The sequence below is a fragment of the Corvus kubaryi genome, unplaced genomic scaffold, assembly GCF_017639235.1.
Source record: "Corvus kubaryi isolate FWS band 111438036 unplaced genomic scaffold, C.kubaryi_AGA036_p1.0 64868, whole genome shotgun sequence".
NCBI lineage: Eukaryota > Metazoa > Chordata > Aves > Passeriformes > Corvidae > Corvus > Corvus kubaryi.
The window spans coordinates 55,895-65,557 of record NW_024581572.1 but is presented as its reverse complement, the minus strand read 5'-3'; the positions used below and the strand labels follow the sequence as shown (position 1 = coordinate 65,557).

At 51.9% G+C, this 9,663-nt stretch overlaps 1 long non-coding RNA gene across 1 annotated transcript; it reads right to left on the bottom strand.

Moving 5' to 3' along the window:
* Window positions 1–312: 312 nt before the first annotated feature.
* LOC121672710 lies at window positions 313–5,582 on the bottom strand. Its single transcript, XR_006018954.1, has 4 exons — window positions 5,419–5,582; window positions 5,066–5,251; window positions 4,383–4,483; window positions 313–776 (listed from the first exon to the last, which is right to left on the bottom strand). It is a non-coding gene; the product is annotated as an uncharacterized LOC121672710 (long non-coding RNA).
* Window positions 5,583–9,663: the final 4,081 nt, after the last annotated feature.

The following is a 9,663-nucleotide window of genomic DNA, read 5'->3' as shown; positions in this document are numbered from 1 at the left end:
CGAGGTCCCTCTCGTGCAGGGTGACAAACTGCAATGTCCCATGCAAGTCTTCATTTTGGCCCTCCTGGCCTTGAAGGAGGGACTGACCGACCCCCATGTCCCTCCCATTACACCACACAAGCCCCAATACATTTCAGAGAGCATTGTAAATGTGGGGCACATCTCTCTGATAACGATGCAAACTTCAAACCATTATTCCTCAGCCCACAGTGCTTCTCTTCATCATCAAGCTGGTGCTGATGGGTTGTTTGGTGTCTTTTTTCTTCCTTCCTTATTTTTTTTTTAACTTGACCTCCTGATTCCACCTGGGAATTTATGTTGGATTCTTTTTATTATTACTTTCTTTCTTTTTTGTTTTGCTTTGCACAAAGTCAGCAGCAGGGAGATAAACTTCCCATGAAGTACATTTGCCAACAAAGCTTTCTTTAGCACAACAGACAATAGAAAAGCAAAACCAATGCTCTGGCTGGACATGACATTTCCAGCACCATGGTGACCACGGCGGCTGCTCTCTGTCCCCCCACAGCTGGCCCAAGGGTGACCTTCAGCTCCATGAAATGCTGATTTCCTTCTCAGCTGAGAGCCTGCCTACCTGGGCTGGGGGGGGGGTCCCACTGCAGGAGCTGGAGCTTCGCAATTCTTTGGCAGCCTCAAATGAGCAATCGCCTCTCCAATTGCCTTCCCAGCTTTGTTACCTCGTTTTGCTTCTTTCGGCCTTCTGTGCTTCCCTGCAGGCTGTGGTATTTGGGGGATGTTTCCTGCATGCTTAGGGGTGGCTGGATTTAACCAAGGAGTCAGGAGAGAAAGGAAAAAGGTCACTCAGCCTTCAGTACAATTAGCATGGGACCAAATCTTGTTTTCTCCCCAGCTTAAAGGTGGGCAGGGTTTAGCTCAGTTTCTGATAAAATTGACACTGCTATGGTCTGGATGGCAGAAAACTCAGCATGCAGCACCTTTCAGATGGACATCAAGACTCATTTCCTTGTGGCTGCAACAGGAATAAAATAACCCCTCAGCAAGCTGGAAAAGCAGTAAAAGCCAAACTCCAACTTGAAGAAAACCCAAGGGATAAAATCAGGGAATCAGCCCAGTTGCCTTCCAATAACAAAAAAAATGAAGTGATTCAACTACTAATATTTAACTAATAAGTATCCAGGTGAGCTGGATGAGTGGGGAGAGCCCTTTGACAAAGGGGCTTTGTCCCCCCAAGACCCCAAAGAGTAGGGCACAAAGAGAAGGCAGTGGGGAGCCCTGCCTGCCACCCCCTGGGCTTACAAGATCTCCCAAGGACCAAAATAATTTTGTATAAATTGGGCCACCTCCCCAGTTAAACGGGAGCCTGTGCACTGCCTGCACCACCCCCTGGTGGGTTTGGATTTGCAAACACGAGGAGCTGCTGAGGCTGTGGATGTGCTGGGAGAGAGCTGGAGCGAGCCAAAGAAGGAAAACACGTTTGCTCCCCGTTACACAGGGATGCTGCTAAGGGACCACGGGGAGCAGCAGCATCACCTCTGTGTCTGGGGGGTCCAGAGGGGCTCTGGACCATGCAGCAGCAAGGCCTGGAGGGACTCAAAAGAGCTCTGTGAGTCCCAGCAGCGGCTGAGGAACCGAGAACTCAAAAAAGAGCAGGGGCTGGGAAACGCGACTGCGGATCTCAACTACTGCAACAAAACACACGGAGAAAACCACAGATCCTTCTGCAGGTGGATGGGCTCTTCATGAAAGATAAACCCATAGGGAAGCAGCCTGGCACTGCTGCAGGGAGGTCCAGGAGCAGGGAATGTGATGGGCAGGACCTGCGCCTTCCCAAAGCGAGAGGGTTTGGAGAGAGCAGGGAGAGGTGGCAAAACTGCAAATGTTGCTGCTGTGACTTTATAAACTTCACCTTCAACAGAGCCTGATCATCACCCCATCATCTCAGCCAGGATAGAGCACAAATGGAAAAGATCCAAAGAATTGCAACAAATAGTATCAATAATCCATGAGAAGAGAGTAAAAAGACTTAGGACTTATTTAGTTTTAGAAGAAGAGGGGACGGGATAGAGGTGAAGACGTGGAGGGCATGGCAGAGGCGTACAAAGCACTGGGGTGGAGGAGGTGGCTGGGAGCACAAATTTGCCCCTGCAGCACCAAAACAGGAGCCATTCAATGCAATTTGAGGATGGTGCCTTTCAAACCAAGAACAGGCAGAGCTGCGGGGTGCCCTGCCATGAAGATTCACAGGAATGTGGAGTTCAGCAGGATCTTCAAGGCCAGTGGGCATAAACTGGAACAACAGCAGTGTTTGCCAGGGTTAAATTTAATAAGCTACAAACTGTCTTGCCCAGGATCTGGGGTCTCTGGCATGGACTCAGCTGAAGACAGGACAGTGGGGTGGGAAATAAATCTCTGGGGGTAATTCCTGTACCTTCCACATTAAATAGCCTGAGGACAGGCCTAGAGCTACTGATGGGGAAACAGGAGCTGGATTTCAGCATGTGCCTGGAATAGATCCCGTAAGCATCCTTGAGGGACTTGGCTGTGAGATGAGAGAAAGACTTTTGAGGACCTATAAAAAAGCAACAGTGAATAATAATAACGGGCATCTACGAGGTGTCCTTCATCCTGGACCTCAAAGTGAGAGCCTGTGCCTGGAGAAACTGAGGCACGATGACACAGGTGGGAGCCCACAGCTCCTGCCCACATTGCAACAACAGCTCTCCCTCCCTAGAGCTGCACACCTCCTCAGCAGCAAGGGATGTCAGTAGGGCACAGCAGAGAAAGGAAAGCAGGTTATAAATTCAGGGCCAGGTGGGTGCTCGAGGAGGGTCAAGGGGATGGAGGGAAGGATGCTGGGGGGGCTCCGTTGGCTTGTCCCCCTGCCCTGCAGCTGACAGCATCCCCAGGGCTGGGTGGGACAGGGGGGTCTGCAGCCAACACAGCCCGGCTGCCCCCTGTGTGGCAGGGGGACGGTGGCACCAGCAGGACTAGGGACAGGCTGCAGCTGGCTCAGGGTGAAGGGACAACAGGAGCAGCTGAGATCACCTGCTCCACATGGTTTATTTGAGGGTTTTGCTGGTTTGCTGTAAGAGGCCAAAAGCAGAGGAGCTGTCAGGAGGCCAGTGACATTTATTAAGTATTAATCCCTGCAGTGTGTCCCTCACCAGCCTGTTTGATAGTGGCTCTGCGCTGGCTGCCGTGGCTTCTCGCCTCTCTGCTGCTCAGGACGGGGTTTGATACACTTTAGGGACTTGCTGGATATTTTTCCCCCCATTCACTTTTTCTACCAGGAATTCCTCCTCCTCCTCCTGTCCCGCAGCCCCTCTCTCCTCCCTGATTTGCCACATGGCTTGCTTTGATCATCTTCTCCCTCCCTCTTACCCCAAGCCCCCAACTTCTCCCCAGACACAATCCCCAGTGCCGTCTCTGCCAGCTCAGCCCTATTTCATCTTTAAATGAGGCTTAAAAGACTCTTTACAGGGGAAGAAACAAATATTCCTCCTCCATACGCACCCTGTAGATTCCCTGCCAGCCCAGCCCAGCCCAGCCCAGCCCGGAGGCTCCCGGCCACGCTGGGGCTCAGGGAGCATCACGACACGGTGACACCACCACGACAACTTCTGTTGCTTAGCTGCCCTCGGGGAAGAGAAAATGAGCAACTGTAGCTTTAAAACAAAGATTAGATGCAATTTTTTCCCCTCTCTCCCTCCCTTTCTCTCTCCTTTTTTTAAAGGGAACTTGTCAAGGTTTCCATCAATAATAGATAATGGTGCATCACTCTGGCAGGTTACACCCTCCGGCTGTTTTGATATTTTCCAGAGAATTTGTCAGCAATCTTACAGCAAAGGAGGGCTGGGGGAAGGGTGCGGGGTGGGGGGAGAGGCCTCATTAATTTTTTGTCATTTGCATTCTTGCTGCTAAATAATGTATTGATTGCTCTTTCTCTCTCCCTCTTTAATTCTCTCTCTTCTGCGGCGTCTCGCAGCCCATGGCCCTCACTCGGTGACAGATGAGTTTGTCAGAGGCACCAGACAGCTCGTGCTCCCCAGGCTGGGAGAGCTCAATGTGACCCTGGCACCAGCTCCAGCCACACAAGTCCCAGGCCTGGGGACACCAGCTCCTCGCAGGAGGACACCGAGGTCTCCCCCAAACCAGTTGCTGAGACATCCCAGTCTGTCCCTTAGTGATTCACCTCCACACCCAGCTCCTGCAGTTTGGGAGGTCGAGGACAGCAGCACATGGGTCCCAGCACGCTTGGATGCCACCAGAGGAGGGATTGCCAAGAAGCTGGAGGAATGGCAGCAATGCACAGCCAGGGAAACCATCGCCAGCCCAGCTCCACAGGCAGCTGTGGGGATTTGCAGGAAGGAGCCACTGGAAAAGCCAACACGGGCAGCTCTTACCTTGGGAGAACTGGAAACTGGAAATGCTGAGGGGATTTTGGTCTTCTAACTTCAGCACAAATCTGCTTCCCTGTCCCTTCGACAGACCCGAGCCCAAGGCCCTGGGAGACACAATCAAGGTCCATTGAGTTGGCAGCTGAGCTAAACAAGAATTTGCACATGATTTGGGCTTTGCTCAGCTTAATGCAGCTTGGCTTCTTTTTTAATTAATAAATACTTAATTACATAGTTAATATTTTAATATTTCCTTTTAAAAACATCTGATTTAATGGAATTACTGCCAGCTATTTGTTTTCTATGACTTTTATGTTTATTTTCCTCTTTCATTTCTTGTTTCCCCCTCCAACCCACTGCTCTAATCCCTGAAGCTCCCAGTTGATCTTTGCTACTGGAAATTAGGAGGAAATTTGCTAGAAATTGCTACTGGAAATTTCCAGGCTTTCAGCTGCAATAGAGTCTGGCCCCTGGTGGTGACACTCACCAGCCCAAGGTGTTAATGTGGGTTATTAGCACTCAGATACCTGTGTGCAAATGTTCCAGCCCCTGGGGAGGGGAGGAGAAGGGAGGGAAGGCAGTGGGGAACCGCCCAGGGAGGGGAGGGGAGGTGGGACAATAGGACGACCCCCAAGGTCATCCCCAAAGATGGGAGAACCCCGAGCCTGTGTTTGCCTTTCAGACCTTACCTGGCTGCACAGCCTGTGTCAGGAGCAGCACACCTGCACCCAGGTGAGGGCAGAGAAAGGCTCCAGCTGTGGGGATGGCAAAAAATGGATGTGACCTGCAGCAGTGACAGCTCCTCTCTTCTTCTCCTTAGCCCTTGGCTCCTTGCTCCAGCTCCTCTTGCTCCAGGGTAGTGCCCACGCCCAGCCCTGCAGACAATGGGTGGATGCACCGAGAGAGTCACTGAATTAAAGCAGCTACTGCTTCCAGTATCCCCTCCCTGCCCAGGCAGCCCCTACCTCCCAACCAGCACACCTGATCCCCCAAGTGCAGCTCCAAAGCACCATTCCCACGGCACAGGTGAGCTGTGCCTTACCTGGGGTGGGATATCTCCTCCAGCCTCGCTGGGGGAGCCCGCAGTGGGGAAAGGGGGTGTTTCCACAGTGATCTCTGTGAGCAGCCTGTTGGGATAATAAAACAAATAAACAGAAGAGTTACAGCCAAGGCACTTGGGGCACCATAAAACAGGCTAAAAGCAAATACAGCATCATTAATCCATCATAAAATAACAGCCTCTTACAATCCAGAATGCATCAAAAATGAACGAGAGATTGGCAGGGTCACAATTCACCCAGGGCTGTGTGGAATGTGAAGTAGGGCTGGAAGCAGCGGGTTGGAAACAAACCCCAGTCTGCTGGGTACCAGCTGAATCAGGACCCCAGGAACTCAGACCTTTCTGCCCAGGTGAGTTTAAAACCAGTAACACCAGGCCAGGAAGAGAGGTGATTAGAGATGTGCACATGCTCCTGCTGCCGGTGAAGCTGGAGGTGGTGGGGCCTCGTGTCAGGAAAGGAGGAGATGAAACCAAACCTGGATGGAAACTTAACGGGACTCTTTAGTGCTCCATCTTCCCACTAATGAGGGTTCTGCATGTGAGGGCAAGAGAAAAAAACCCACCACGCGCTAATAAAGCCCCGTGACTTTGCTGACTGGAGGCACTGGCGCTAATGAAGTCACCAGAGAGATGGGATTCCTCTGGCAGCTCTGACATTTCTCTGTAGAACTGTTATTTTAATTCAGTCTGAGGAAACAACAATAAAAATAGAAAAAAGCCACGGACTGGTGTGACATGCCCAGGCAGCAGCCGATCCCTCGGGTTTGCCCAGCGGCTGCGAGCCTGTGTGGGAGATGGGTTTGGGAATGGGGGTGTTAGGAACCCATTGAGGGATGGGATGCTCGGGTCTTCTCAAAGCTGGGTTGTGAGCACCTCCCAGATGCTCACCAGGGAAATTCAAGCCCCATCCCAGAGCAAGGAGATGATGAGCCAGGTCTGTGCCAGGAGCCCTGAGTCAAAGATTGTTTCCTGAAAGCAATGGCTTTATACATACAGACATATATTGAAATGTATTTATACATATCACTATATTAGCATGTTTATATCTAACATATCAATATATTAAGCAATACTCCTAAATGTTTACCCGCCCATATACAGGTGTGTGTATATACATATAAAAGCTCAGGGCTGTAGTGTGGCACTGACAGACTGTGGCAGAGGCTGGTTTTGGGAGCCTCACAATGTCCCCAGAACCCCCAATTTCAGCAGCTTTTATTTGAGCTTTATTGAAGTGAAGGAGGATTTGCTTCACGGTCCTGGAGTCGACAGTGCCCGGTGTCCTCATTGTCACCTCCTCGAGCAGGGAGGAGCAGACAGATGCCCCCCGGGGTTCTTCAATGCCTCTTTTTAATTAGAAAGCTCGTCTCTGAGTCCTACATGCCCTTCCACAGGGTTAGCTGCTCTCACCTGCTTAATCCTGGGAGATTATTGTCTGCTCTCTTTTAAAAAATAACCCAACCACCCCAAACTCTTTGGTCTCTTTCAATTCTTTTCATTTCACCTCATTCCATTCCTTGCCAGCTTAATGACTTGGTAGTAATGAATAAGATGAAAATTAGGGCTTAATAAGAGTTAGGAAAAGACAGTTTTCTTGCTGATGAAGGGAGCGTGGTGGTGGGAAAGTGGAGCCTGGGGAGAGCGCAGAGATAACCCCAAAACTCCTCCCGGCCTTGAGAGGGGCGATGCCAATTCCAGCTGTAACTGGTGACAATGACAAGCTGCAGCGAGACCAGGGACACGCCAATCCCAAGACAAGGATGCTGGAGGGAAGCAGGAGGGGATGGACATGAGGAGAGGCTGGCACAGGGGGTGCTGGAGGGGAGGTGACTGTGCCCAGCTCAGCCCCCCAAACACCCCATTGCTTTCTGGCCAGGGCAGGGGCTGAGCTGGGGCTGCAGCTCTGTGCAAAGCTCGATGGCTGCAGTGACTCCCATGTTTGGGGATCCCACTGCCCCACCTGGGGCACTGAAAAAAGCCCTGAAAAGCCCTGCAGCTTCTGCTGGGGTGGCACCCACTCAGTCTGTGCTCGGGGACCTCAGAGCCCAGCACGGTAAATCCAGTCCTGGGGTGATTGTGGGACCAAAACTGCCTTAACCTCACTTGTAACCTCACCTGTAACATCCCCTGTCACCAAGTGCCTGCAGGGCCGACTTCTCGTCCGGTCCCCTCCGTGCTGGCGCTACACCGGGATCACTGTGTGGCCACAGATGACATCGGACAGATAGAAGCATCTCACTGCTGCCACCGCTTCATCTGCCAGAGCTCGTTTGTGGCTGTTCCCCCTCGGATGCAGCGCCCGCTTTCCCAGGGGCACAGCCCGGCACCGAAGGTGCTTTTGCTGACTCAGCTGGAGCGAGGATCCTGCTGACTCAGCAGCGCTGGCAGGAGCTGCTGTGTCACACGGGCAGGACCGGGAGCAGCCCGTGGTTACCTGAGCGCCGAAGGTACGAGTGTGCCCCGTGGCACTGGGAATGCTGGTGAGGGTGCCAGGATGTGCAACCGGATCAGCCCAGGATGAGCACGGCTCACGGCTCACACTGCATTAGAGGACTCTGGACATGTGTTCTAATTACTGATAATATTGGAACTGACAGGTTGATCAGGGGGAAAAAAGGTGCAGAATTAATTGACCTGCCAGAAGATGTGTCCAGCAAGATTCACCTCCCTATAACACAAACACCTCCCTGCCATCTTTCCCCAGAGAGGGCAAATGCTGCTGGTGAGCCCCATGCTGGCACCGTGGGCAGCACTGGTGACTTCCTGGTGCACCCTGAGAGCTGCCTCCATCTCTGCCACCCACCACATTATTCAAGCAAGCAGCTCTTCCATCATCTTTGCAGGACCTCTGGCCATCCCCTGCTCCCAAGCTCTGTCTGGTGCTGCCAGTGCTTTTCCCTCCCAGGGACTGGTTTTCTCCTTCTGCCCCCAGCTGCTGTCACTTCAGAGGTACTGGTCACTTTTGAAGTGCATTTATTGCTGTTTGGCTCCTTATTTTATTTCCCTGGGAGTAACTGGGCATGACTGAGGGAGAACACGGGATCTGAGCCCCGGTGAACGCGTCTGTGTGGATCCGTGGAGGGCTCTGGGTGCCGCCCGGGTTAATTCACGGCAGGGCTGTTTTGGAGAGAGGGTTTTGCCCCAAGCAAAAGCATAAATCCCAACACCTCTAATTAACCCAGCGAGCCTGCTGGGTGGCAGTGCTGCAGCTCCTGCTGGGGCCCAGGAACGGGTCCAGCCCTGGTGCCATCCTGGCGTCGCTCGGCTGAGCGAGGCTGTGCCAGGAGCTGAGTGTCACCACGAGCCCAGGGAGGAACTGTTTGGGTTCAGTGTGAGAGTGTTTGCCATTAAATCCACGTGCTGGAGGCCTGGGGTGGATGCACATCCCTACTCCCACGCTGGGACTGTGTGACATTACACACATGCAACTTTAATTCCAGCCTTTCCAGCTGCAATGAGACACTGAAACCCAAGGAGTGGGAAGCGTGTGCAGGCTTTGCAGAGTTGCCTTCCCAACGCCGTCTCCTTTTCCAGGTGCAGAGGGGACGATTCAGGTGACCTTTCCTGTTTCAAGGACTAGAGATGGTTAAATGGGTTTTCCCATATCAGCTGAGCTGCTGAAATTCTTATCCATGGGTGGAAAAAAACTGAAGGGGAGAGTGAAGGAGGAACTCGATGAGATGGGGGCAAACAATACCAGGCTCAGGAAATTCCCTGAGCTAAGAATAGTTGACACTAAAACCTATTAGAGGGCTCAAACATATTACAGGGGATCAAAAATCCTGTTCCTGCTTGCTCCTGTACATCTGATTGTGGCTACTACAGCAGACAGGAGACCAACAACCCACTAAAACCCTGCTATTTCATAGCAGGCACCTCCAGCAAGACAGCACTCCCAATCCCCAAACCTTCTTTTTAATTTTTTTGAAATAATTTTTTCATTATAAGCCTTATAAGTCTCCTCCAAGTCTGTTTCTGCTGTGACAGACAGCTTGAAAGAACCCCTCAACAATAAAATCAGATGCTGCTCCTGCACAGCCCAAGATCAGGAGCACCTGCAGTGGGGATCGATTGCCTGATTAGGGGGAATTGATTGCCCCAGCCTCATTAGCATATCGTTAGTACTGACCCCATGGCTGGCCCCACTCAAGCAGGCCATGACCTGGATGGATTAAAAAATGCAGTGCACTGGGGAGGGATGGGAAATCAGTAAACAGGAGAGCGGGA